The sequence below is a fragment of the Phaethon aethereus genome, assembly GCF_964289735.1.
Source record: "Phaethon aethereus genome assembly, chromosome: 16".
In the NCBI taxonomy this organism is placed as follows: Eukaryota; Metazoa; Chordata; class Aves; order Phaethontiformes; family Phaethontidae; genus Phaethon; species Phaethon aethereus.
Window position 1 is genome coordinate 3,778,637 of NC_138592.1, and position 27,528 is coordinate 3,806,164.

Sequence of the window (27,528 nt, forward strand, 5' to 3'; positions counted from 1 at the left end):
AACTCCTTGGGATTCTTCAAAGATTACGAGAAAGCCTTGGGGCGAGCATGAGCTGGGGAGAGGTCAGGTGAGCTGTGAGCTGGCCTATGGGAGGCTTTAGCTTGTAATGAATAGCTGGAAGGCAAGACTTGTAATTTCTTGCTGTTCTCCTGGAAAGTGTCTGCTTGGCTGGGCTGGTAAACAAGAGCGTGCCTTGAATTGGGCGTGAATGTGTGCCAATATGCGTGCTCCAGGGGTCAGCTTCATCCAGCCTGTTTGCGGTTGTACTAGGCAAGTTAAAACAGACCAGAACTGTCTAGGTCAGGCCTCTGTTGACTGGAGAGTTGTGTTTTCCTACTTCAGACAAATGTTAGAGGGAATGTTTTGTGAAGGTCAGTGTACGCAGTGGAACTGGAGAGGTTCATAGCTGTAATGTGGAGTGTGCTGGCATCCAAGTAGGTGGGTTAGCATCTTCTGCACTTTGGCTTGTTCCATCTCCATAATGGGAATACTGCATCTATCTCCATGATTTTGTGCGCTCAGCCTGTTACCACGCTGGAGCCTGCCCAGCACCAGACCAATGAGTGCAAAGTCGTTGCACACGTGCAGAAGAGAATGATTTCTTGAGTCAAGCTCCCAGAAGAGCTCTTGGCTTTGGGCAGCCCTTTTCTTCTCTCCATTGGTCTTCATTCAGCGAGTGACAGCATCCCTCACTGCTGCGGCGGGTGCTTGACTGTCCATGAACTCATGCCCAGAGCACACACCTGAGTGTATGCTGCTGAAGCTGAGGGCTGTAAGCCTGGAGGAGCCCTGCTCTTCGTGGGACCCAGGCGTGGGCTGGGAGACACACTCATCCTGTGGCATTGTACTGTCAGTTCAGTTCTTGATGTTTGTCCTGGTCAGGATGAGAAGCCCCTCAAGTGGGATGTTCCTGCTTCCCAAGGCAGGTTTCCAGGAGCTGTCCTTGCCCTCTGCAGCTCCAGCACAGTTATGTCCTGGCTCAGATCCACCAGGCTGGCAGGGAGGATGCTAAATACACTTCTGATCATCTGCCTAGTCAGCTTCTTTGCTCTTTCAAGCCTGTTCTAGCCCCCTGCACCTTTCTTTTGATGCTTTACCAAGCCTGCCTCAGCTCTGCTTTCATCTCTCCCTTATCCTTTTATTATAGTCATAAACGTGGGCCTCCGGGCTGTGCCCAGCCTTGATCCTCAGCCGTTTCCTGTTTTCTGGATTCAGTGATCTTCAAATTCCAGACCTCCCCTCCTATGTGTGATGCCAAGCACTGCAATAAATAGTACACTGCTTTCCATTCCATAGAAAATAAAAGGGAGACCAGTAGGAAGACACAAGGTGAGAAGAACATGGCCGGTATGATGGGACGGAAGAGTCTTTCTAAATGGCTTATGAGTAGACTTGAGATCAGTGGCAGCTAATTAGGGAAATGTGGCCTATTCACATAGACCTGGTAACCGAGTTTTTGCTTCTGGAGGCGTGCTGAGGGGATGGTTAGAAGGGAGAGATTGGAACAGGGCTTTGTCATACTGGGAGATCCAGGGAGGAGGTTGAGGCCTTGAGAGTGGCACATGGATGACTCTACACAAGGTGAGGATAGCATAGTGGTTTGGGGTTACCTTGGTCACCAGAGATTCTGACAAGGATGAGAGGAATGATGTTGTTTTGTGCTCTATAGAAGGACTTTCCAAGCATGACTGTAAAAAAAAAAAAGGCCTTTGTTAAAATGAGATCGCTGCTAGTGGAAGGTGGGTCTGGATGGTGCCAGCTCCTGTTTGTGTGGCACAGGAAGCAATGGTGCCTGTTTCCTCCAAGTGCCCCAACCTGGCCCTGTGAACGCCACTTTGGAAAGGCAGGAGAACAGAGGTGGGGCTGTTGGATGCCGAGTCTCTAAACTACATCAGTTCCCTTCTCTGTTCTCTTCTGAGATGGTTCTTTATGTTCTCTAGATGGCCTGGATATCACCTACTTGATGTCAGCAAGGGTGTGTAGCAAACTGCCTGCCAACATGGTGCCACCAGTGCTCAGGTGCTGGGTGGCTCCAGAGCAGCAGGGATGGGGACATGCTCCTTCCTGACAGGTCTGCTCAAGGGTGACAGCCTCTGGCAGGGAGGACAAACAGGTAACAGGGGCCAGCAATTGCTGCTGCAGTAAGACTTGCTGGGGCTTGTCAGTCAGAGCTTCTGGAGGACAGTGTTAGGATGGTATTTTGACTGTCTTGTCCTTCCCTCCATCAAACAACAAAATGTTCATGGGGGATGTGAGTCTCCTGGATATAGTGGGAAGCTTCACACCTCTTGTTCCCAGTCACATCTACCTTGAGGAGCTGTGACTGTGCCAGCAGGGTTAGATTAGCTGAGCTCCTGTTGCAGGGATACACGTGTCTGTGCGGCATGGTGTACATGGTTATCTGGAAGTGAGAACAGTTTCCCTTAGAATAAGTTGCCTTTCTCATAGAAGATTTGCGTATCATTGATGGATTTTACCGTTGTACCTGTGTGTGCTGAAAACCACATCTTTGATGGAGCAGATTTACTGGCAAAGCCTGTGTGTATAACTCCGCTCTAGTTGGTGTGCTCTGCCTGATAATTTTGCATCTTCTGCTTGGCATCCTGAGTCTTTTCAGTGATTGTTTGCATAACCCATGGAGTGACAAGCAAACAACCAAACCCTGAGAGCTGCCACAATTTTTCACACGTGCATTTAGTTGCCCTTTCCCGTTTCTTTCTTTGCCTGCTTTGATACAGAGCTCTCCCTCACACGCACTCAGCTGAGCTCTATTTATGTGCTCCTACAAGTTCCCGTCACTGGATTGGAGCGTGCCCTGTGACCAAAAAACAGTTGGCATGCTGCTGTAGGCATCTCTTGGATCTAGTTAAATGCATGTGATGCCAAGCCCTGATGGGAAGGGGAAAAGAATGACTTTCTGGTATTTGCACATAGTTGCAAACTGTAAACACAGACTCATGACTGCAAACAGAAATCTGTATCACTGGCTTCATCATGACTTTGCTGCTGTTGTCCTGGCTGTTTGCTAAAGCTGTTCCTTAATCCTTTTCCAGGCTTTTGTAAAGTCTGCATCCACCCAGACTTCGTGGGCACAAAGATTTTGGCTGGACTCCAGGATGGGTTTTAATTTTTTTTTTTTTCTTTCTTTCTTTCTTTACCAATTGTTGCTTTATGCCTTGGAGTAGGCTTACTTCAAGTCTCTATAAATGGGACTGTAAATACACGGAGGCTCTCGGGGGATCATGGGTAGAAAACCGTTGTTCTTGAGAGCCTTGTACGTCCGAACAGCAGCAAGAACTGCCATGCAAACGCTGTAGCTGCAGATCTCTGCTTGTGTTAGCAATGGCATTGGGAATGTTAATCCCACTGTGGCCCTGGTATGTACTGCTGTTGGGTCAGCTAACCCGGCTCTGAATGGCAGTGTCATGGTGGGGAAACTTGCTGACAAATGCTAACAGAGTGCATGGCTATAACACAGATTTTTAGAAGAATAAACCTGCTTGCATGTGTTGGGTTTGGCTTTGAAATTTGCTAACAACTGTAGCTTTAAACCCAGTGTTGTTAGGGTTGCAGGAACCATGCTGAAGAATTACAAAAAAAGATGCTGCTGAAATGTCTGGAAGCTTGGTTCAGTTGGGTTTGGTGCAGGGAGCTAATACATAGTGCAATGGAGACTTTTCCCGTTGGAGCCAGCTCTTCTCTGTATGTGTGGGACCTGGAGCTGCTGCCTGACCGTGGTCCAGAAAAGGGCCTTCCAAAACCACTGCCCTGCCTTGGGAGTGGACAAGGCGGAAGAAAGACAGGGAATGGAGAGCAGAAAGGAAATGGCCTTTGCCACCTCCTGGAGCTGGGATCAGAAGCAGACGGAAATAAGGTATCAGAGCTGGAGCATCCATAGCATCTTCCAAATTTGGTGGAGGAAGGATTTAGGTATACTGCTCTTGGGACTCCTCTGAGGTTTGTGTGAGTCATTCATCTTCGGCATTTCGCCACTTAAAATAAAAAGCCTTTCAGTGGCTTTGGTGGCAAGCTGAGACCTCTCACTTTGTGCCAATTTTTACCTAATTCATCCTCTTCCGTTTCCTTCCCCTCCTCACCCTTCCCATGCGCGCAGGTTTGCGACAGGATATCCACTCCATTCAAGGGAATGGGGGAAATATTTGCTTGTAGTGTGGCCGGTTGCCAAGGTTGCTTTGTTCTCCTTGACGCTGAAAGGACGGCCCAAGGAAACCCTCAGCTGAACGGGCATGCGACTTGGAGTGGATTTCCTGCAGCTCTGGAAGTGAAATGCATGACATTGGGTTTTTTATTTTTTTTATCCTATAAATGAAAGGAAAGAGAAGGCCTGGGTGGGCTACAGACAGGCTGGGTGCGAAATCCTCTTTAATGGGAAATTGCTGCGTCACAGCCATACGAGTTGTGCCTTATCAAGGTTAAAATCAGCCTGGAGGGCTTTTTTAGGTGAATTAAGAGCTGAGCTTGCAACAAGCCTGGGTTTTCTAGGAGAATTCAGTTGTATGGTTAAGAAGATGGTTGCTCCTGCACCATTCTGCATGTTGTAGCTGGCGGCTCTTCTTGGTGCCACCCAAGCCCTGCCATGGTGGCAGAAGGCCTTTTTGTCACAAATTCAGACCTGTAATGATGGTGGTAAGAAAAGTAGTGAATTGCAGCGCCTGAGTTTTAACTCCTTGGTCTGGCCAGAGCAATGATGTTCAGGGCTGTGGGGTGATTGGGTTATCTGCTTTATAGAGAGGGTGAGAGAGCTCTTCCTCAGTGAAGCGGGTAGTGTGGCAGCCTGATGCTCGAACACCTTGCTCTGCCCACTGTGCCCTGCAAGATAGAAAGTTTTGATTTCTGTTTGTCATAGTAGATCAGGTGGCATTTATCTGTGTGCATGTTGTGATGGGATCATTACATTGCCGCCCCAGGCTCCCCAGAAAGCTCTGGGACCTTCACAGCCATGTAGTTTACACCGTTGGCCACAGAAAGAGCAGGAGCTGTTGTAAATCTCATCTAGTGCCTAAAGCACAAAATCCTATTTGGATCCTATGGAAGCGGACTTGTTTCTTTTTTCAGTCTATGATTTGGCCAAGGACTTCCTGAATCAACTTAGCAAATCACTAAGGCTTTGTCAGTACTGAAAAGGGTCTTACTATAGCTCTTTTATAGTATTGGGTTTTTTATTTTTAGTACTGCAGGGCCTAGAATGTCTGGTCATGGAGTAGGTCCCAGATTTGTACAGCTCCTAGCACGCTCCGGAGAGCCCATCCCAACAAGCTTTTGGTCCTAGCTGACGTAGCTGTGCTTGTAAAAGCCTGGGTATAAACCATTCTGTAAGCTCTCTAAAGCAGAGACAAGTATTCTTTTGTCTGGCTTCTCCATTTCAGTTGTGAACTGGCCCAGGAACTCCTACAAATATTTAAATTGTCTTGCACAGTGAACCTGGATTGGTATTACTGTAACTTAAACGAGACACAGAATGTAGAGTTTGGAACATTTGTTTGCACTGGATGGTAGGAATGTCCTCTTGAAAATGTGCTATGCTTTGGTAAGTATGAATAGAGGGTTTTTCCACCCCCCTTTCCTGGTTTCTGAAGGCCAAAGTCTTGAAACAGCTTAGAAAGGCTGCTAAAGCTGTGCTGATAAGATACGCAGCAAATGTGCTTGAGAGGCTAATGTAGGAACAGAAACGTCTAAGCTGTTTGCTTTCCCCTTAACAGTGTGAAAAATTAATATGCCTTATTAAGGAGCCTGGGGAATTATGTGCTCGAAGTAAGGGCTACACTGAAATACTATTCCTCGCTTACGTTATCCCTGGGGCTGGCAGCTGAAATGCTTTGGTTCAGATTTGTTTGGTAGGAGACTGGAGCTGTTAGGGCTCTGCAGAGCCCCAGTTGTTGTAGTTTTGTTTCTAGCAGGCTCCCTCCAGCTCTCTGAGCTTGGTAGAGAGATGGGATTGCTTCTTGATACAGCAAGTCCCATGTTGTTTGGAGACGTGATTGTTCTATCCAGTTAATTCCTTATTTTCTTCCCCCACCACTTTGTCATTACCCTTCTTCAGCCAATGGACCAAGTTGCCTCAAACAGTTTTGCTAGCAGGTCTTTGTACCTGCTAGAACAGCGTGCTGGGAGGTTTTGGTGAGGCTGTGTTCATAACACTGTCAGCCCAAGCCAGAGGAGGATGCTGCTGCTGTACACCCTCTGTTTTATACCAGTGCTCTCCTTCCCACAGTCCAGCACCCAATCTCTACCACCCTGTTTGCAATCCAGAGTGCAGCTTAAATTCACACCATGAGCACAAGGACTGGAGACTGTTCCTTGGAGGTGATGGAGCTGCACAAAATAAACATGAGTCAGTTGTGTGTCACCTTTAATGTGAGCAAGGGGCAGATTGGGGCCTCCTGCACCAACAAATGTGGCTGGAAGTCCAGCCTTTTCCAGCACATGCCGCTCACCCAAACTGAGGTGAAGACAGGTGCTGTAGCCCAGCCAGCAGAGAAGCAGGTCTGCTTCCAGGGAGGGTGGGTGGGTGCTCCAGGCAAGACCTGCATGGATTTGCTTCCTTCTGCAACTTTTTGCCCGAAATGCTTGAGTGGTTACCCCAGGCCATGGGGCAGAGGAGTAGGGCACTCATTTGAGCTATGGGGCCCCTCTCTGCACACACTGGTCTGCTCTGACATACACGAGCCATTTGCAGAGAGCCCCTTCCATGAAAGGCCAGTTGGACATATTTCATCAGACTGGGGTATTGTAAGAATGACAACGCAGCTATTGCTTAAAAACTTGTTTTTAGCTTCCCAAGTAAACGACATAGGTGTGTTATGCCCCCACCCTGGACACATGCCATTGCACATGCCCTCCCTTCTTTCAGCAGTGGTCTTTCTTTCAGTGGTGCGTGCTTACACACCCAGACCTTTTATCTCCACTAAATCACAGCTTTCTTAAGCCCTTGTGTTTTCTGTAGCACTCACCTTATCTCTGTTCCTTCCCAGGGCTGGGCAGTGGGAGCAGGGAGGCAGGAGGGGCTGAGCAAGCTGTAAATGTGTTTGCCCTGCAGTGATGCTGTATGGCTTACAGTGAAAGGCAAGACTGAGCGCAGTTGGAGCACCTGTAGGAGGGTTGGGTTTTTCCAAATTGCTGAGCAGTTGCGGTTTCTGCAACGCAATTCTTTTTTTTTTTTTAGGATCCGAGGCAGCAGGATTTGCAGTATGTTGGTGCAGCACAAAGTTGCAGTTTCTCAGGTGGATATCAGCTTGTGGAAAGGAGCTGAAAACTGGCTTGAAGGTCACAGTCAAGTGTCTGTATGGTCTTGCCTCTGCTGTCTGCCCCCTTGTCTCTGCCTTGTCCTTCTTTCCAACCATCAGAATGAGGATACTGTGAAGTCCTGGGAAGTGCTTTCAGTAGTTCCAGGCAGACTGTGGGACCAGTAAGCATCTGTGGAATGAGTCTGCACTTTTGCAGCCTGGTGTGCCCCAGGTGCTGGGCAGGGCTCTGCTGTCCATGTTGTCAGTGGTTCCACCCAAGTCAGGGCTGGGCAGCCCCATGCACTCCACTGTGCTTCTTGGTTGCGGACAGTGTGGCTGGTGTCCTGCCCAGCTCATGAGATTAGTGTGTCTGATGAGAAGTATTGTGGTTGCTTCCACGTCTTCCTTCCCTTTCCTGCAGTTAGCATTCAGCAGCGGCTTCACAGCATGCAACCACCTCCTGGCAGCCCCCAGGCTCTGGATGGATCTTGTGTGGGTATGTGCATGTGCAGGTGTGTGTCTGTACGTGTGTATATGCTGTTGTCCTCTTGTGGTTGAACCTGCAGAAAAGACTGTGTTTTATGGCTGCTCATTGCAAGGACATCTTACTTGCTTGTTGACCCTTTGCGTTGGAGAGCACAGAGTCTGAGCCCTGCTTCCCAACAGGTTTGTTTTCTCTATGGGTGTTTACCATCCACAGTGAAGACCAGTAACTCCACAACTCATACCACCTTTGCCCCTTTCTTTAGCCAGAGCTGAAGGTTTGGGGCATGGCACTAAGCTGCATCTTCACATGCCATTTGGGGGAAACCTGTGCAATACGGATGCATCTGAATGAGGTATGATGCCTGCTGTAGTGCAAGAAGCTGTGTGGATGCGCATATCCTTTGAATAACGTGCAAATAGTTGTATAGCACTCTCTTTTGCTCAGTTTATAAGGCATCTGACCTTCCTTTTGCTAAGGCTTTCAACAAGTCAATTTAGAGTCTTGGAAGGGACCACCCAGAGTCTAGTTTCATGGCCAGCGGAGGGGGAAGGGAGGGGACTCTTCAAAGAGCAGAGGAGGTGAAATTACTACCGTGGCCCGCATATAGATTTCATGAACCGTGAGGCTCAGAGTCAGATGCCAGTCTGCTTTGCTGTGATCTTAGCAGAATGTGATCCCTGTCCCTCAGCCGCAGAGGTACGGAGGCGATCACGTTTCCCCAGGCAGATCTGATTTCTGGAGGCTGTCAGGGTGATGTACCCTGCGCCTGGGAACGGTGCTGGGAGGCAGTGCAGGGGAGGCTTTGGCTGCGCCTGGTAGACACACCATCTAGTATAAACACCCACTCAACAGCTTTGGAGAAGGCTGCCAAACTCTGTGGATTGCTTGTAGCTACCATGCTTGCATGAATGGCTGTGCCTCACCTCCTTTGAAGATGATGACTCTCTTTGAAAACAGGAGATCAAGAATCTGGTCTCAGACAATTTGAAAGACACTATTTACAAATGTTTATCCTGGAAAATATTTATAAATCTCCCCTTGGGAACAGAGCTGTACAGTACCGTGGCCTCCCTTGGACTGCAACGTACAGCTAGCTCATGGCTTGTGAGCCAAACCCACGCAGGTTAGCGTGCATCCTGCTGAGCGATACTGCTTCTTCCCTATAGCCACCTATTATTGACCCCACGGTGTTTATATCGCTGTAATACACAGTCTGGTATTCAGTGCTAAATGACACTCATAAGGCCCCTGCCTCTAGAAAGAACTGTGAACGTTCAGCAAAGGATAGAAGTCAAATGGCTGCTCTCTGCAGCTGCTCTGAAGGTGTTGGGGGATATTCACACCAGGTTGTTAAAAGCTCGTTAATCTCACAGTAGCATGATGTGCTACAACAATGCTACTGCTGCTTCCGAAATAACAGCCTCGTGTCCTTCGTTCTGGCTCCCTGGCTCAGAGGAGCAGCACAGATGCAGGCGGCGATCAGCAGCAGTCGGGGGTAGCGTGTGCCTCCCTGCGCGCGGTTGTGTGCTGCCCCTTTCGCTGTCCCTGCCCAAATGGCTGAGCAAATCCTGGAGCCTGATGGAAGTGAGCTGCCTGTGCCTGCAGCACCGGTGGTCCCACACCTCTCTGGTGAGGACATGTGCCGGGCGTTCTGGGCATGCTGACTTTGCAATCCCGTGCTTACACTGTATCCATAACTAGTACTTGAATTGCAGTCCTTCTTTCCTTGTGTTGAGGGGTAGTAATCCCCCCAGTGATGCTATTTTCTGGGCAGGGAGTGGGGATAGGGGCTTGAATTTCTGTGCTGGTGGGACCGATCAGTTACCGTGTACCTACACCACCGGGAAGGAGGAAACGTGAGATGGTTGCCGTGCAGACTGGGACGCTGTCTTTGGTGCCAGTGTTGGAAAGGCTTTTGGGATTTATTTTCACCACGTTCCAACGTCTGCGTCTCACGTCAGCAGTGCGACCTGGTGCGGTTCAGTGTTCCTGCCCCGCGTGCCTTGGCGTCCCCGGGGCCGGGACCGGATGCGAGCGCATTCGTGGCGTAGCTGCCCTGGGTCGGGTTGCTGAGAGGGTGACAGGTGTGTTGCTGGCAGCAAACCGCCCGGATTTGAAACTAGGTCAGAAGCGTGACCCGAAACACACCGCTGGGCTTGAGAAGTTTTGGGCTGTGCCTCTTCCTCCGGTCCCTGGCTGCTGGGGCCTGTGCGTGCCTCATCAGCCAGAAATTTGGTGTTAAAACTGTGAGCAGGTGGATTAGCATTGCTTCTGGGTCGGCGCTGTCTGGGCAGAAGTACTTACAGGAGTAACGTCGTTTGCAGTTGGCCTCTTCTTTGTGTGCTGATACCTTTCTCACCAGGATAGCTGAAGGTGTGTTGAAAGCTTCAGTCCTCAGCTAAAAGAAGATGTTGCATTTGAGCTGGGCTTCTCTGTCAGCAGCAAGACTGGCTTTCTGCAGTGAAGTACCTCCGAGGCAGCACTAGGGCAGGTCAGAGAAAAGCAGGGCTCTATGGCAAGCAGAGCAAAGTAGCTGCAGATGTCTGAGCCACGGGAGCCACTGGGGCTCGAGACCAGAGTGACCGCACGTGTCTGCAGCGTGCTTCGTCTTAATGCGTTGTTTATTTGATGTCCTGTTTGTTCTGGCAAAGCCCGATTGCCTGCTGAGATAGATAACTGAATGCTGGAAAACAGTGTGAGCTAACTGTTTCTCAAAAAGAAATGTCATGCATTTGCCAGAAGCAGCTGTTCTCCCAGTGGCTGGTACATGACAGCCAGGGATCCGGTAAGGGACGAGGGAGTCTCTTTGCCTGTCCCCAAAGCAGGATAGGTGGCATGAATTATTTTGGAAGTGCCTTTGATGTCCAGAGTAGATAAAACAGACGTAGACAAAGGCTTTAGGCTTCAGTTGCCCCACAGCTACAAGAGACAGAGCATGTTGGATGGGGTGCGTGGGAAGGCTTTGGCTCTGGATTGTGCCTTCCCTCTTCCCTACTATCTGCTGCTGGTCCTTTGAGAGGTGTCTGGTGCTTTCGGCAGTCCTCCGCTACACAGCCAGCAGCGACAGCTGGCATGCAGGGTACGGCCATGGTGGGGACAGTCAGCAGCCTGCCCCAGAGGGACTGCCTTCCATCCCACCACACAGCAAGCCCTTAATTTCCTGTTATTAGTTACAATAACACAGCGCGTATTCAAAAACAACCCCATATTAGTCCTCCCTCCAAAAGAATTCAAACCTGTCATGAAATTTAGAGGAGAAACATTTTCCCAGACAGCCCATCCGAAGCAGAGCATTTCTGTTCTCGAAGCTGCTCGCGCTTCTGGGAATAGCAGTCAGTGCGTCCGACAGCAGGGCTTTCCCGGAGGTGCGGGGGCAAGAAGCACTGTCCTGGGGAGCGCCCATCCGGCAGGACCTGCCGTAGGCTCCCCGGCAGAGGTGTCTGGAGTGGAGCAAGGTTTGGGTAACCTGGCACCAGCTTTAAGTTGTTGCAATTCAGATGTGATGAAGGGCATGGATCTGTGTTAGCAAATAACATGTAGCCCTGCTCCCTCTTGCTACTCCATGGCTTTTAATTGATGACTGGCTCCGGACCTTGGGGTGCACTCAAGGTGCAGAGAGCAATGCTGTAAGAACAGTAAGAAAGGACTAGGGGTTCCCTGGTTGTTTAGAAGGGTTAGCATGAGGGTCTGGGCTGGACAAAGCAGTGTTTTGCTTGCAAGCATGTGTGCCAGTTGTCATTCCCCCTTGCTGCATTCATGCCAACCTGGGCTAGAAGAGAAGAGCTGGTCCCAGGGACAGCTTGAAGCTGACGGGCTGGAGCGGGGCTCGCTTGCCATCCCAGGGGGGCAGGAACACATTGCCCAGAGTGTATCAGCTGAAGAGATGTGGGGTGGAGATTAAAGAATGCACTGATATTTCAGTGGCTGATGGAAACCATACTGAAAATCTCTGCCTGGGGGAGTTGCTGCATTTCATTAAATAAAATCAGTCTCTTTTCATCCTACTGGAGCTGAGCTGCCAGGGGCAGACAGAAAACAAGTTGTTGATATCACACTCATGATATCATCTTATCAGCTCCTGCCCATGAATTGTGACCAAGCTGAATTGACTCTTTCCCCGAGTTGGTTTGGGAGGGTTCCTCTTCCCCAGCAAATGAGTTTTCCAGATGCTTACTGTAAAGAAAAAAAAAAATAGGGATTTTCTTTGGCCACCTTTCCAGCTTCCAGCTGTTAAGTGCTAGAAACGTGTTCTTCATTATGTCCAAGAAAGAAATGTTTCTTTCTTCCGATTGGGGTGGCAGTAAATATTTCAAAACATAATTTGCTGTAGACAAGTGAGTTAGTATAATTTGTTTTCCGCACAGCAGCGTGCAGCAGGCTGAGCTGGCTGCAGTGAGGAGCAAACACCAGTGTGATGAGTGGGCCGGGGAGTCGCTGTGGTCTTGCCTTAATACATCAGCTGTCCCCAGGCCATGCACAGTCACTTTATTTGGGTATCGATTCAATAACGAAGTGTCTGGTTCTCCCTTCAGGCAGCTTTACATTAACAAAAAAAACCCCAAAGTCAACCAAAACCCCAAAGCAGAAATCATTAGCAGTCATTAGCGTCCCCTTTGCATTAACCTTCCAGCACTACCACTTTCAGCAGACATGCTGCTGCCTTCACAGCACATCTGCAGCCTGTGACTCCTTTCTCCTCGTCTGACCCCAGAGCGTTGAGTTCTGGAGTGAGCCCGATGAGCTGGCAATGGGGCTATTTTGGAGTAAGAGGAGGAGGGATGAATTCCATCTTCGTGGAGTATTACCTCCTCTGCCCTTGTTGGCCTTGCTCATAGCAAGGATGCTCCAGCTAGCATGCTTCTAGTGATCTTGGCCAGGCCGGCATGGCCAGGACACTCTGCAAATAATAGGAGAGTCACAGGACACTGCCTTGCACTTACTCCAGCTAATCTTAGGTAATTAAGTTGCTGATGTTTGGCACATCCATTCCCTCTTTGATCAAGAAGGTGCATGGAGTTAGAGGAGATCAATATGCAAGAGTTGCTGTCTGTAGTTGCTGCATCTGGCTGGGGCTCCCACAGAGGTGATGATGCCAGAGACTGCAATGGCAGCATCTAGATCTCAGGGGATCTTCTCGGAAAGACAGAGGGATAGAGAGGAAGGGTTGTCATCAGTGGTTAACAGCAACCCATGATCTAAATCAGCTCATGAAAGTGGTGTTGTAACCAGCCCTGGGAGCAGAAGAGTAAGTAGAGTCTGATGCTGTAAGTCATAACGTGGTGTGAGAGGAAAAAAATATCGAAAATTTTGCTATGGGTTTATTGAAATTGAATAGAGTATGAGCCAGCAGAAGCCCCAACTGTGAGATGAGATGATTGAAAGAGAAAGAGCAGAGCTGGAAAATGCAACTGAAGCATTTCTCAGACAAGAGGGGGAGTAGCCCAGCAGCTGGGACGGTGGTTGGCCTGAGGTTTCTCCCAGGTCTCCGATGCAGTCCCTGTTCTGCAGCTGAGATGGCTGGCTCTCGCGCAGCCATGCGTTGTTTGGGATGTAAGGAGGCACACGGATACCTGTGGCAGAATGGACGTGAATGGTGCCTGCGGACTGGGGCGAGTTACCAAATGTTTGTGTTGTAACTGCCATCTCTGCGAAGACTAACTTGAAGTTTAAGTCACCCGTCATGCTCTCTGCTGCCTATGTACCTTTAATGGTATCTCCATCCTCTTTGTCTCTCCCCTGTTTTCTGTGGTAACGGCCGAAAGCTAATCAGAGAGGCAGGATGCGAGTGGACTTTTCAGATATTCTAGACCTTCATTCCCAATGTGGGAAATGCTTTAAAATGTCTATTTCACCCACACAGACTGCAGCATATTTTTCCTTTTAAAATAATATTTAACAAGAATTTTTTTAAAAGAATTAAAATACCAATAAAAGCAGGAGGGCATAAGCCAAACATTAAGAAAAAAACCCCTTGAGGATAAAATGAGTTTGTGAGCAATTTAGTCTTGAACTGTGTGGGAATTGGACTAGATTTGTGAAGTCTTCCCGGATATCCCTGCATAATTTGGAGCCCTAAAAATAACACAAAACTTGAATAGCCTGGACGACCTCGAAGCTGCTTCACAAGAGACTTGCAGTGTAGCCAGAGTAGGTGAACACCCTGCAGCGCATCTAGGTTTGTGAAACCCCTGATGAGGCAGTTGGCGTATTGCTAATTGGTTACTGGTCTTCGTTAGCATCAGGCTTTGATGGATAGGGCTCCTGAGTTTGCAATGAGCAAATAGTGATGGGGGACAGTGGCCTCTTTTGGAAATGTGAAGCGAGTCTAAAGGGGCCAATTAAGTCGGTCCCAGGGAGGGCTGTTTCACAGGAGACCGCAGCCCTTGCTGTCGCCGGCTGTGCTGGCAGCGAGCCCGCTGCAGTGATTTATTCTTGGACTCTGCTGTTGCACGAGCCCCAGTGCTGACCCACGGGGCCAAGCAGCTTAGCGGAGGAGATGCAAGCATATGCAAAAAGGTACTTGCAATGGAGGCCTGGTTTGAAACAAAGCAGCCAATTTCCTTTCACCACAGACAAGCCTTATCTCAGGAGATTACGTTTGTCTTGAATGGAGCCTCTGGTGTCATAACCGCGCTCTTCCTGGGCAGATAGAGGCTTGCACAAAAATCCCGTAGCAGCAGACTGGGCTCTGGTTGTGGCCATGACTCATGAGCCCTGGCCTGTGTGGGAGGTGCTGGGACCAGGGATTTTGGGGCTTTTTGGTTTGTGGTGGGGTTTTTTGTGGTTTTTTTTAAATAAACTGTCAGAGGAGAAAAGCTGCAGGGCTTGTTGTTCTGCACATTGCTGAGTGGGGCAACTCAGGTGCCTTTCGAGGCATCTTGTCGGTGCCTGACTGCTGCTGGGGGTCTGTGTCCCTGCACACATGTGCGTCCTGCTGTGCTATAAAGGGAGAGGGCTGCCTGCCGCCTGGGATCCATCTTGCTGGTTGGACAGGCGTGGAGACTTCTCCCAGTAGCCGTGAATGCATGTTGTCTATAGAAGAGAGGTCTTCTCCAGGACATGGTCTCAGCCAGACAGAGAAGGTTGTGTTCTTTGGCTCTTTGGAAACACTTTTCTGTGCACTCTCACAAATACAGCTGCAGGAATCAACTGCTATGTGGTTATTGTCCTAAAAGGTTTGCAACCTGTATTGCAAATAGGCTGCTTGATTAGTCCATCAGACCCAGGAGTAGACCATGTTTGATGCTCCTGGCACAAACATAGCTGAGATGTGTTTGCCTTCACTCCTCCTCCCATGAACCCAGTGCATGCTGCCTAGCTGGAGATTAGTGATGGGCTGCAGATAGGTCGGTCTGGTTTGACTGGCACTTTACCAAGCTGCGCTCAAGGTGCTGGGGGAATTTTGTAGTATCCTGTTCCTCATCAGCCAGGGCAGATTGTTTCTCCTCATCTCTGCATGCAAAACCCCATCCTGCCTCTGCAAGCGTGCTGGATAGCCAGGTTGCCAGAGTTTGGACTCTGTGTGTGTGTGTATGTATGTGTATATATATAGACACACATACGTACTTTTTTTTTCCTTTAGCTCATTCATATTGTTCTGTGATGTCAAATGTTCCTTTTGAAGCTGGGGCAGGAAGAGGCTGGAGATAAGGCGACAATAAAAGGCTGGAGTAAACCCTGCAAGCAGAGATAATGCACTTAGGAGAATACGGGTGAACTGGCAGACTGGAAAGTTCAAGGAAATCTAAACTTCTTGCGAGTCATGATGCTTCCTTTTCTCACCAACCGCTCTGCACAGCCAGCTTGGCTTGTGATGTACCTGAAACAACTTCTAGTTTAACTTGGACCACCTGTTAGGTAGAAGTTCATTATGTTCAGAGTTCAATGACATCATGTGTATTACTTCCCTGAATTTTTATTTTTTTTATCTTTGACCTTTTAAAGGATTTTGCTCTGATACCTGGCCTAAATCACAGGGTCTGTCATGTACCCTCCTCAGCTTTTCCTCCACTGCATTCTTGTTCCACGAATCCATCCTGTGATGTCTGACACTTCTACAGAGAGGAGAAATTCATCACTGTGTATTTTGTCCTGATTTTTCCATCCTCCTACCCTAGCTTATTGGGAAGTCAGCGTTACATCATTAGGGATTTGTTAACCCAGTGGAGAGAGGTCTCCTGCCTGTCTGCATTGCAGGTTTCTTTCTCTAACTGCCTGAGTTCAGGAGGTGTTGAAGGCAGAGTGGTGACGGGGAGATACGGGGAGCTACAGGAACCGGTGGTAGCTTTACACTGGCTCCAGGGGGTTTAAGAGACTCTCAAACCAAAATCCTTTCTTAAAGGACTGTTCTGAAAATTGCCGAGCATTACATCTCAGAGGAGCTTGGGCTATCTACCTTGCTGCTCAGTTTGGACCCAAACTGGGAATCGGGAAAACTCTCCTTTCTGACTGTGCCAATTTTTGCTTGGCTTGAAATGCCATCAGGGGTTCCGCATTGGTAGGCACCACGTCTTTATTGGGATGTAATTTAACCACAGACAGCATTCACTGAGCTTAGACATCAGCAGTATGATGTAGGTGCCACCTACTATTTCACACAGCGATGTACTTCAGTGTTCCCAAGCTCATCGCAGTGGCCCACGCTGCATATGGAAATTGTGCAAAAATTTATGATATTGCTCTGGTGATGCTGCTTTTTAATTGCTGAGCAGAAGAAATGAAGCAGTATGAAAGGTCAGACCAGATTTCGTAGCAAGGAGCTGTTTGCTGTTTGGAGGAAGTTGAGGAATTTTGGCCCAATGCATGCTGAAATTCCTGCCTGGTTGTGTGGGAGCTCTCGGGTTGGGGGAGGCATCTCCACTCACATATCTATTGAGGCTTTGCCTTGACTTTTATTTATAAGGATGCAAACACTTTGCATCTTGCAAACTATTGTGCCTGCCCCAAACTGGTGGTGGTTTGCAAGAGTGGGAATCAGAGCCGTGCAGAAGAGCCCCTTTGCTCTCCCAAGCCTCCTCCCAGCAAGGTTCACGGAGGACGGGCTGTGGTGCGGAGAGAGGATGGAGGACCCAAGTACACCAGAGGCTTTGAGCTCTGCTGCGCTGGACCGTGGACCTGAGCTTTCTCACAGCTGTGCCCATACATCTGGGTCTGGAATGTGCCATGTTTTAATGACTTGCTTTCGTCACGATTGCTGCCATAGTCACGGGTTCCTTCTATATATTTTAAAAGCAAACAATCCGTGACTGCGGACGCTTTATTCTCTACATCTCAGCACGCATGCAGCTGGGTGAACAGTTAACCAAATTAACTGAAAGCTGTTAAATTATACTCGGAGGAAACAAGAAAGATCAGGAGCAGTGCTAGGGTCTGACTGGCAAACTTGGTGAAATCCTCTCATGGTGACGTTGTCCTTGGCTGGTAGAGGGATGAACATGGTCTTTCAATGGGATTCTTTCTCTTCCTTGTGCTCAAGGTCATAGTTTCTACCCTGTTAGACTACATGTTGATAAACAGGAAGGTACCAGGCAGGGCTGTCGTTAACTAGAAGTATTACAACTCTTGACTTTAAGCCCATTCTTTCCCTGTCCCAGGAGTGGATGCCCTTTGAGGCCTTACAGACTGTATCTACAGCTGCTGGGACAGTTTGGCAGTAGGTAGGGCCTGGGCTCTCCTCCCAGCTATGCTAGTGCTTGCTGTGCAGAGGTGGTCAGTCACGGGGGAAGAAGAGAGGGACAAGTTTTCCTCTAAAGTTGGACCTTCTTCCCTCTGCACAGCAAGAAGTAATGGATAGATGGGTTTTTTTAGCCATGTGGGGAGAGGTGATGGCAACATACTGTGCCATTTTCTCCTTCTTATGTGTGTATTGTCTGTTGTTTGAGTCTTCCTTCACAAAGCAACCAGTTGATGTTCTTGATGTATAGGTGTAAGATTGTTCCCTCAGCAAAGGTGGGATTGGGGTGAGCTGCTTTCGAGGGAGGCCATCCATATGGACAGGAGCATTGCAGAATTATCCAGATGGATGCAGAGTGAAGTGGTCTTGGGGTTATTTGCAGAGCAGTGCCATGCTGGAGCTCACTGTGAGGCATTGAGTCCTTCATCCCAGATACAGAGACTGGCCATGTCCTTCCACGTTGGACATGTGCTCATTGTCTAAAATTTGCCATGGTAGGGTGGGGTGCTCCAAGGAGATTTTTTTTTTAATTTTTTAGCCTCTTGAAGTCTAGCTGGCATTGAAAACTGAGTCAGTTTTTTTCCGTTAGGAAAAGTAAATCTCTGAGGTTTGTGGGGCACAAATAAAACTGGATCTGCCCACTGGGTCCTCCATTGCTGTTCTTCTCTTGGGTTATAAATTGGTTTTGGCTTCCAGCTGTTGCAATGGCGTAAAAAGAGAAGGCTGGTTGTCTATTAATAACCATTTTGAAGTAATAGCTCTAAAAGACTTTCCCTCAGAGATCTCATCTTATAGTCTATTGTTTTCATTTATTTACTACTTCATATAATGCAAAATAGATGCCCTGAATTCTACTAGGTAACAGATTTTATATGCAAGACACTATTCTAGAAATATGCTGAAATTCATAAAGAAAAACTTCAACGAATAATGTAATGAAGGGGTAAGTTAGGTTTTGCAGAGTTACGTTAAAAAAAAAATCTCCCTCCCTGTGTGAGAACTGACAGCTCCCTGAATAGGCTGTTGCTTCTTGCTGTCTGAAAAAACTGCTGTCAGATTAAAACCCTCAAGTCGTGCTTTTCCTTAGCAATTTCAGATTTAGGATGGAAGCACACCAGTTAGTATTACCAAGCAGGAATTCCCTGATTTTTCTGTATATAGAAAAGAACATTTTTCTCTATGTTTTGGGATTACTAGAGTCTTTGCTGGTATAGTTTTTGGTTTGCTAAAATTAGTTACAAACTCGTTAGTTCAAGGGAGGAGAATTAAGGCAATATGCAACAAGGGGGTTTGAAAATCAGCCCCAAGAACAGCGTGGTATTTTTTTTCTGCTCAAAGCCATCATCATGTAGGTGGCTGGATTTGTTTAGCTGTCTGGATTTGAGTAACTATTCCTCTACCATACCAAGTCTTTCTAGAGCATCTGCTCATTGCTCACCTATCCACAAGGAGCTGCTTGCAGGCAGTTTGGCTTCTTCGCTCCTGCGCCTCAGCACTGCACAAGCACAAATTATTTCACAGCCGGGGCTATTGAAGCCAATGTGCCTGTTGGTGTGCCTTGTGCCTCCATGAGCCCAGAGGCTCATGTTCATTTTCCAGTTTTCTTCTTTGAGCCATTTTCTTCCTTACCCCTCTTTTCAAATAATGCCATACTTTACTGGGAGGAACACAGCCCTTTGGAAGACCCTGGTATGAACTGCTGCTAATCCTGCCAGCAACTAATTAATGATGTCAGTATTTTCCCAGAACACCTAACTCTGCAAAAACATTCCGAGAAGCTTCCTACAAGTATTTAACAGTCAAAGACCACTGACACCTCGAGGTAAATAGTCTGAGAATCTGAAATCCCGAACATAGTGTCTTATCTCTGAAGCATTAGGAAGTTTTAAGGGCATCTTTACAACCACTGTGCTGGGCTTCTGCTGGTGTTTGTAAGAGGATTAAAGCAACTGGGGAGGTTTGCAGTCCTGGTGGTTGGGGCACCCGCTCCTCTCCATGTTCTGTGGCCTCAGTCTGCTCCCGGGCTGGGCTGGCCTTGCGGGTCGTCCTTTATGGGATGCCCAAGGCTGTCCGCATTGTTGTGGGAGGAAAGCCCACTTAGCCCTTCCCTGAGGGTGTGCTAGTTCAAGTTTGGGCTAAAAGACAAATATTTAAGTCTTGTCTCTAAGGCGTTACTTTACATTTCTCCCAGCAACCTAGAAAGTTCAAAGGCCGTCTCAGCCAAGTGCAGGATATCTCCTAATGCACAGTGAAAGCCTAGTGTGGGCGACGTCCTTATCTATAAGTGACTGAAGCCTCATCCTGCGGAATTCCAGCCATCCCCTTCTGTCCCGACCGCGTTTTGCTCTGCTGCGATGCCCCCACTTACCTCCCCCGCTGTGGGCACGCCTGGCTCCAGTAACTGACGCTTGGGTGGCTGTTGCGCAAACGCAGAAAGGGCTGATTCTGAATTCAGAAGGGACCCCACTTGCTGGGGTTTAAGCACAAGCTTGTGTTTGCATGTGTACAGGTTGGTGCGTCAGCATCCCCTGAACGCTGCCCATGTAGCCCTGTGGCACTTGCCGTTTGCAGCTCCAGGCAGGCACGGATTTAACGGGATGCTTCCCACTTGTGCCCGTGCTCCTCCGTGCCCCTCTCCTTAGTGTCAGCTGGCTGAACCTGCTGTGTCAGGCTGCCGTGTGGTGGTAATCTCTAAAATGTGGCTATCCAGATCTTCAGTTCAGCACTGTGCAGGCTCACCAAGCCACAAGCGATGGCACCGCACCGTCCTGGCTTGCACCAGTGCCGCAGGTTTGGTCTCCCAAGGAATTTTGGCAGGAGGTGTGTATGGTGCTGGCTGGGGAGGGATGACTCGCACAGGAGGATGCTGTGACGATAAAGCAGTGCTGTGTGTGAAACTAGTGAACGAGCCAAATTCTCCTCAGAAGTGGTGTTTAAATAAAAAATCCTTTGTGGAAAATGCTCTATCAGCTCTAAGCCAAGCCGCTTAGAAAGGGAACAGGCGCTGTTGAGAAAATAACACCGTAAAAAGTTGGGTTGCTGTTAGTTATGACACTGAGCAAGTTTCACACTGGCTGGTAGTTCTGAATCTGTGGTTTCCAGGAGAATGTTTTCTTTGGTCTCTTTTAACAAAACTCTTGAGTTTTGAGAGGAAAATTTGAAAATGGGTTGGTGCAAAACTCGGGCCCTTTCCTGTCCCCTGAGTCTCAGTGCTTGCCTCTCTCCCCAGGCCTGCAGAGCTGTTTGAATAGCTCCAGCTTTGCAGCTCTGTCCTCTCCTCCAGGTAATCGGGTGGGCACACGGCTCTGGCTCTCTGGTGTCCTGGGCCAGGCAGGGTCTCGCTGTCACCCCTTGGAGCAACTGCAGGCTCAGGGCAGCCAGGGCACTGCTGTCCCCGAGCCTCTGCCTTGTCCCAGACTTTATAGAGGAAGAGCTAACCTACCTCCTTGGGCAGGCAGCTCTGGTTTGTCTGAGAGGCGTGGGGCACCCTGAAGGGTTTCTGAGCATGGATGTGATGAGTTGCAGTGGACTTTGCAGACGGTGAATGGAGATGAGTGGTTGTTTCTGAAACTTGGCTATCAAAATCTTGGGACACAAGCATAGGGGACCTTCTCATTCAGAACCCTGTAACCCTGCATGAATAATTTGGAAAAACGGCATTTTTAGGAGTGAGGACTTGACACACAGATGTATGAGAACAAGGCAGGAGGTGCTGTGAGCAAAAGAGGGAAACGAGGGGGAAAAGTGTCACGCCCATCTTTAAAAACACTGACTTTTGTGCTTTTTTTGTGGGGGCATTGTTTGGTCTCAGGGACTTGAGCATTTTATAAAAAATGATTGCATAAAAAGCCATGCCTGCTTTGGAGAGGAAGCACCTTTTTTTTGCTGCCTACAAGGGTTGAAATAGTTCCTGTGTGATTGGAAATAAAAGGTAGGCACATACCTACCAGCAGCTAAGTGTGAGGTTTTAATAATGGATCCTGATGTATGGGCTAGGAAGAAATAAATCTGCTTGTAAGACAGCTGAAGCTCAGCAGGGGGACAGTGAGGCTGTTAATGAGTAAATCCATTGCTTCAATGAGAATAAATGATTACAGGCAGAAGATGCAAAAGGGGCAGATCACTGACCTAGAGAAATTCAAAGCAAGTCAGAAGCTCTCTGGCTTTTCAGGGCTTTTTCACCTTCCACATACTTCTTTGTGGGGATAAAAGGTGTGCGAAAAGGCTTGATTGCTTATTGGCTTTAGCTCCTGTCACTGCTGGGAAGAGCAGATGCAGTGCCAGCGCTGCTGAGCGTTTTCAAGCCCGATGAGTGCTCACTGTGCCCACAGTAACTCGGCACTTGCTTGCCTGAATGCTGGTGCCTGGGCTGCAGACAGAGGTGACCTGTGCTCCTGGGGAGCTGCTTTTCCCTGGGACTGTGGACTGATAACCCCATCTTCCAGGTGGGCTTGTGGCTGCCCAAGGCAGTGCCTTGGGGATGGATGGGCTTGGGAGGAAGCAAAAGCATCAGTCGCTTTTGAAAGCTCAGAGGGGGGGAAAAAAAAAAAGCTAAACAAAAACCAAACACCTCACTTTCCACAGTTGCTCTGCAGCGATACCTGTCTGAAATGGTTCATCTGGCTTTCCTTGGCTTTGGTCTAAGCTTTGGGGATGTCTGGAGCTGCTGTGCAGTGACCCAGACTGGGGTGCAGCATGCCCTGAAATGCCGCAGGTGCCCGCTGTGCATGTGCTGAAGCTCTTTGGGCTGACCACTGCTCCCGGCCATGCTGTACATATCCAGGAGACCTCATGTGCCCCTAAAGAGCGGGATTTATTGCCCATGCGCTGCACCGTTGAGGCGCACCTGCTCGCCTGGTCCATCCAATCCTTCCAGGAAATCCCAAGCAGGAAAACAGCAGTGCTGGTAATGCTATCCATATGCACACGCCATGGGGATATTTAGCAGTGGTTAGGAAGAGATGAAGTGCTTTGTTTTTACATGGTGCTATTTTAATAAGTCAACACCAAAGGTAATAAATCAGTCCTGCAGAAAATTAGAGAGTGGTTTACTATATGAACTACTCCTGCGTGCTCCGGAGTGGGGAGTAGAGCTATGCATAGCTCCCAGCCAAAGTAGCCTGCTCATACCTTTTTGTCAGAGGACCAAAAAAGGGCCTCTCTTGCCGTTTGTCAAAACATAGTTGCCAATATTACAACAATGTGAAGGTTTGTTTTGTTTTTTAAGTATTACCGTATAGCTTTGTGTCACCTTGGAGGAATACAAGTGAGACTTCACCAAAAATCCCTCACAAAAGAAATGTGGGATGTGACTGGGTCCAGCTTGCTGCCTTGTTTTCACATGTGCCTCGCAGAGCTCAAAAACTGAAATCAGTGTCTTGAGGGAGGGAACAGAGCAGAAATGTGCAAGTTTGCCATCATGTGCTGCTTATGCAGGAGGATAAATGGACTGACAGACAGAGAACGTGCTGCTCCAAAAGCAGCTGAGTTTCTCTTGCCTCCTGGGGACCTGGTTTTACTATTCAAAATCATTGTGCTGTCACACTGGGCAGTAATCAGAGTTATATTTTCATGGGATTTTGGTGCTGGATAAAGCTGCCCACCATCCAAACACACAAAGGGATGGAGCCCTCATCTCCATCTTCCTCTCCTGGCTACGGGACTTGCTCCATCCTTCCAGGCAGCTAGGATTGTTACTAAGGGAACATGCTTCAAAATCACTAGCAGCACCATCAGCTAGGTGTAGGGATGTTACTATTTTCAAAGAAAGTTGGTTGCTAATTAAAATACTCCTGTCAGAATTTCCTGGCTGAAAACTCATTTAATGAAATCCCAACCCATGGTTGGGGGTTGAGTTGTACCTGGCATGCTTTCAGAGGTGGTAGGAGCAAGGGGTCTGCTTGCCTGGAGACAAGTGTGTGCATCAAATGTGCTGCTTCACCTCCTTCCCTGTATGGAGAAGGGGAAGAAAATTGCCCAAGAAGCTGGGAGCATAGAGGTTTTTATTCATCTGACTGATAATAGGAGCTAAATAAAGGCTTTGGAAAAAAACCCAACCATTTCTCTTGCAATATTGGTTGGGCAGAACTGTACTGGAACTAAACATGGAATGAAAAGTCTGGCTTTTCTGCCAGCTCTATTTTTAGAGCTACCGCTCTGTCTTTGTATCTCTCTGAGTTTTCTCAGCATATGCACTTGAAGCAGGCAATCTGCCTTTATTTTTTCCGGCAGGCTGTGATATTCTGCAAGATAAGGATGTTGGACGGAGAGGCAGGGGACTCGCCAGATTTGACAAAAATCCCTCTGAATACCAGGATGCGGGTCCTGTTCCAGGGTTGATTCACTGTGGTCACAGGCTCCTGAATATTTTCTGTGCTCCATGTAGGAATGACCCTGACCCTTATGTACTGGAGGGGAGTGGGTCTGCAGTGTTGGCTGGCTTCTTTGTGTCCCAAAATTGTCATGATTGGAATGAAATTAGGCAGCAGTCTAACAGTGCACAGCAGTGCTAACGATGGGTTTGGGAGGAATCGTGTTTGGCTTTGAGAGCAGGAGCAGGATAGGAATATCCGATCCAGCAAGAACCTAGAGGTTCTTGTTCTTTCCTGTGAAAATCAGCAATAAAAGATAAAAAGTTAACATGCTAGCCCTGGTCTTGTATATTTAACCCTGCCGGTGGGCGTGCAACTGGCCTTTTAGTGAGCTACCAGCAAGCATGGACACAGTTCTTCCCAGTGCCCAACATGTGTGGGGGGGGTACCCATGCGCAAACCCACATCTCCCAGGACTTAAAATGTACTGAAACCAGCTACATCTTTCAGCTAGAGAGGGCTCGTACGGGTCACGAGCCTGTGCGCTGCCCGACCCTGCCACTCCCCTGTCCCAGGGGTGCTTACGCCAGGGCTTGCAACCAGCGGCTTTAGTTCTTTTTTCGGCTGTTGTTTTCACTTTATAAAGCACTGAGCCCTAGGCTTGGTTTTGCATCAAGTTACGACTGCATCGTAACCCATGCTCTCCAGAGGCAGGGGACCTCTGAGAGCTAGAAGCACGCAAACAGTTTGGACTTGGCATTTAATTAGGAAAACTTCTTTCCAGCATGAAACTGGACAGCAAGGAGGACCCCCCAGAATCTGTGCAGATTTACTGACTATGAACTTGTAGCCGTCTGTCTTTGCAAAACGATAAATTCAGAAGATAGGGGTATGCCTCACATTTCTAATTTTACATTTTCATAGAATTGAAATTATTATGTTTTCAGAGCATTTCCCCCTGAGTGTGACAAAAATGCACACCTTGCTCTTTGAAAGTGCTAAAAATAGGTGACTTTTTGGAAAGCATCTTTCCTCTATGGATTTCAAAGCAATTTAGATGTGCCATGAGTAACTACATGGTGCTTCTGTGAAAGTCATCTTTCCTCTGGGTCGAGGGAAGCTCCAAGTGCTTATTGCAGACCTGACTGGCAGTTTTCACTAACCATAGAATCATTAAGGTTGGAAAAGACCTCTAAGATGATTAAGTCTAACTGTCAACCCACACCATGTCCAACCAACACCACCATGCCCACTAAACCATGTCCTGAAGTGTCACATCTACATGTTTTTTGAACACTTATAGTCATGGTGACTCCACCACCTCCCTGGGCAGCCTGTTTCAATGCCTAACCACTCTCTTCAGTAAAGAAATTTTTCCTAATATCTAATCTAAACCTCCCCTGGCACAACTTGAGGCTGCTTCATCTAGTTCTATCACTTAAGATGCATTAAAGGCAGCTGAGGGGATTTTACATTGTGGCTCCTTTCACTATCAGGTGCTTCCTATCACTTCAAGCTGGGCACCCCAAAATCAGTCACCAAATTCACTGGTTGAAAATAGAGATTCCTAGTGTTGGGGTTAGGCTGTTGTATTTGACAGTCATTCCTTCCACCACAGCACAAGGCAGGCAGTGGTAGTCTTACTAATCTTCAGAGGTTTCACACCAAACTGCCTCTCCAGTTGAATTGATGATGCTGTGTTCTGCACAGCTCCTGTCTGCAGCTTCCGTGCAAAGACCACTGCCTCGAGCTGTCATTTCTTCCTGGTTTCCTTTCGTTCCTGCCTACTTGTTTTTTTTCTCTTGCTTTTGCTGCTGTCTATTAGTTGTAAGGCTTTATCATGTAGGAGTACAGTCCTGTATCAGAGTCTGTCATTCTAAACAGTGAAGCAAGGCTTTTCCTCAAGGAGCTGTCGGCTGAAGTTTGAGACAACGTGAAACAGATGGGGAGATAGTCTGGATTTGACTTTACATATCTGTCTGCAGCTGCCTGCTGCAGCGTTGCTGTGTCCTTCAGCTGTGAGCAGTTGGTAAAGGGGTGATGGCTGTTGTGTTTGTGCAGAGACAGCACGTGGGACTCTGCTCCAGCTCGGGGGCTGTTAGATGTAGGTGCTACAAATATGAAATGACTGTCCCTTTGCCATGAGTGTAAACCTGAGTTTACAGAGGACGGTAAGGTACTAACAATGTAAAGATCATATTTTCAGAGGGACAGAGTATGTGCATCAGGTGTCTGCCAGAGCCACAGAGCTCTGGTGGCTTTGAAGGCAGACCCCAGGGATGGAGTTAGCACCAAAACAGTCATTTGAACAGCATCCAAAGGGTGCTGCTTTGCTTGGATTTGCAATATTGATTTGTTTTATCAGTGCTTTATTTTGTGTCTTGGTGTCAAAAGGCAGGTATCCCTTTTGCAGCCCATCAGCTCTTCCAGTGCCTGAGACCAGAACACGTGCAGGTACACTGGAGCCACAGTGAATTTTGTCCAGCTAAAGTTTATGCCAGATTCCAGTAGAAGCATTAATTTATTCCCTGTAGAATAAAGCCGGAGGAGGATTTACAATGGAGGGAAGGTGTAACTTCACTGGCTGGTACTCAGCCCGGTTCCCATGCCAAGAGGCAGATGTTAAGCTGTGAGAACTGGTCCTGTAGAGAAAGCAGCTGCCTGAGCTGAAGCCTCTTGGGCTTCACTAACAAACAACAACTCCACTGAGAGATTAAGCGGGCAGAAAATGCTGCTCCTCTAAAAGAGCTTAGTCTCATATGCCTTGACAAACATGTAGTTTGCAGAGGGGAACTAACACAGCATTTAGGTCTGTTTTTCCTCAGTTTTTAGCAACTGGGAAAGGATGTCTGTTTCCCCCTTGATTGGGCTTGCAAGTCTTTTGACAACAAGGAACTGTGTTGGGTGATCACTTTGATTTCTTCATTCTGGATGGCACCAGTCCTTACTAGTGCAAACGCTGAGAGTGGTGACAAATCCCACCCTCCTGCCCGTTCACAGCCAGAGAATGGCATCTGACCTGCTGTGCGTCAGGATCCTACAGATTTCCCAGCTGGATCTAGTTCAGTCCTCCATAAGCATCTCTCTTGAGCACCCTTAGCCTACACCCAGGCGTAAGTTCAGGTGCCGCCGGCCTGCGGTGGGAACCAGAGAAGTCCCTGGTAAGCAGAGGAGAGGCTGCCGCAGAGTCAGAGGAACATCTGGCAGGAGCATGAGGAAGTTTTTGTCTGTGCATCCTGCTGAGGAGGAGACCGAGCTTGTGCCAATCCGCAGGGCTGCACCCATCCTCTTGCTCCATGCACACACAACAGCACTGACCCCCTTGTCTGAATGACCATAGCAAGGCATGTACTTTATGGATGACTTGGTAGATTTAAATGCCTCTTCGTTGTCTCTTCTTCCCCTTAAAAAATCTCTTATTGCTTGTCAGGACTATTTGGGAGGCATGTTATTATTAATACTTGCCCTCTGGCTTGACAACGTGTGTGGCTGGGGCAGGGCCGAGGTGCAGGCTGCTGTTCTGGCCCTCCTGCAGCTGGTTACGGCTGGGGCGGGTGGGCTGAGATGGGCACGGGGCCGTGCTTTTCCTCCCCTTGCAGAAGTGTCCCTCTGGGTACCTGTTAGTCTTTGGAGGATGTATGCTCGTACAGCACCAGCTTTGTATGAGGAGGGACTCCTGAGCTATAAATCTCTGCTTTTCAAGCACTAAACTCCCTTTTGGGTTGTTTTTGACGTTAGGAATTTTCTCTGATAAGAGAACTTTATTTGCCTTTAAATATCACTTTGTGACAGGATGATGGAGTGGGGATTCTT

General features: G+C 48.3%; 1 protein-coding gene across 1 annotated transcript in view; it reads left to right on the forward strand.

Annotated features, from left to right (window-relative positions):
- Nucleotides 1-27,528, forward strand: part of LAMA5 (laminin subunit alpha 5) — a gene marked incomplete at its 3' end in the record, with an annotated part of 94,922 nt that overhangs the window by 14,204 nt on the left and 53,190 nt on the right. The gene's annotated exons all lie outside the window — the stretch shown is intronic.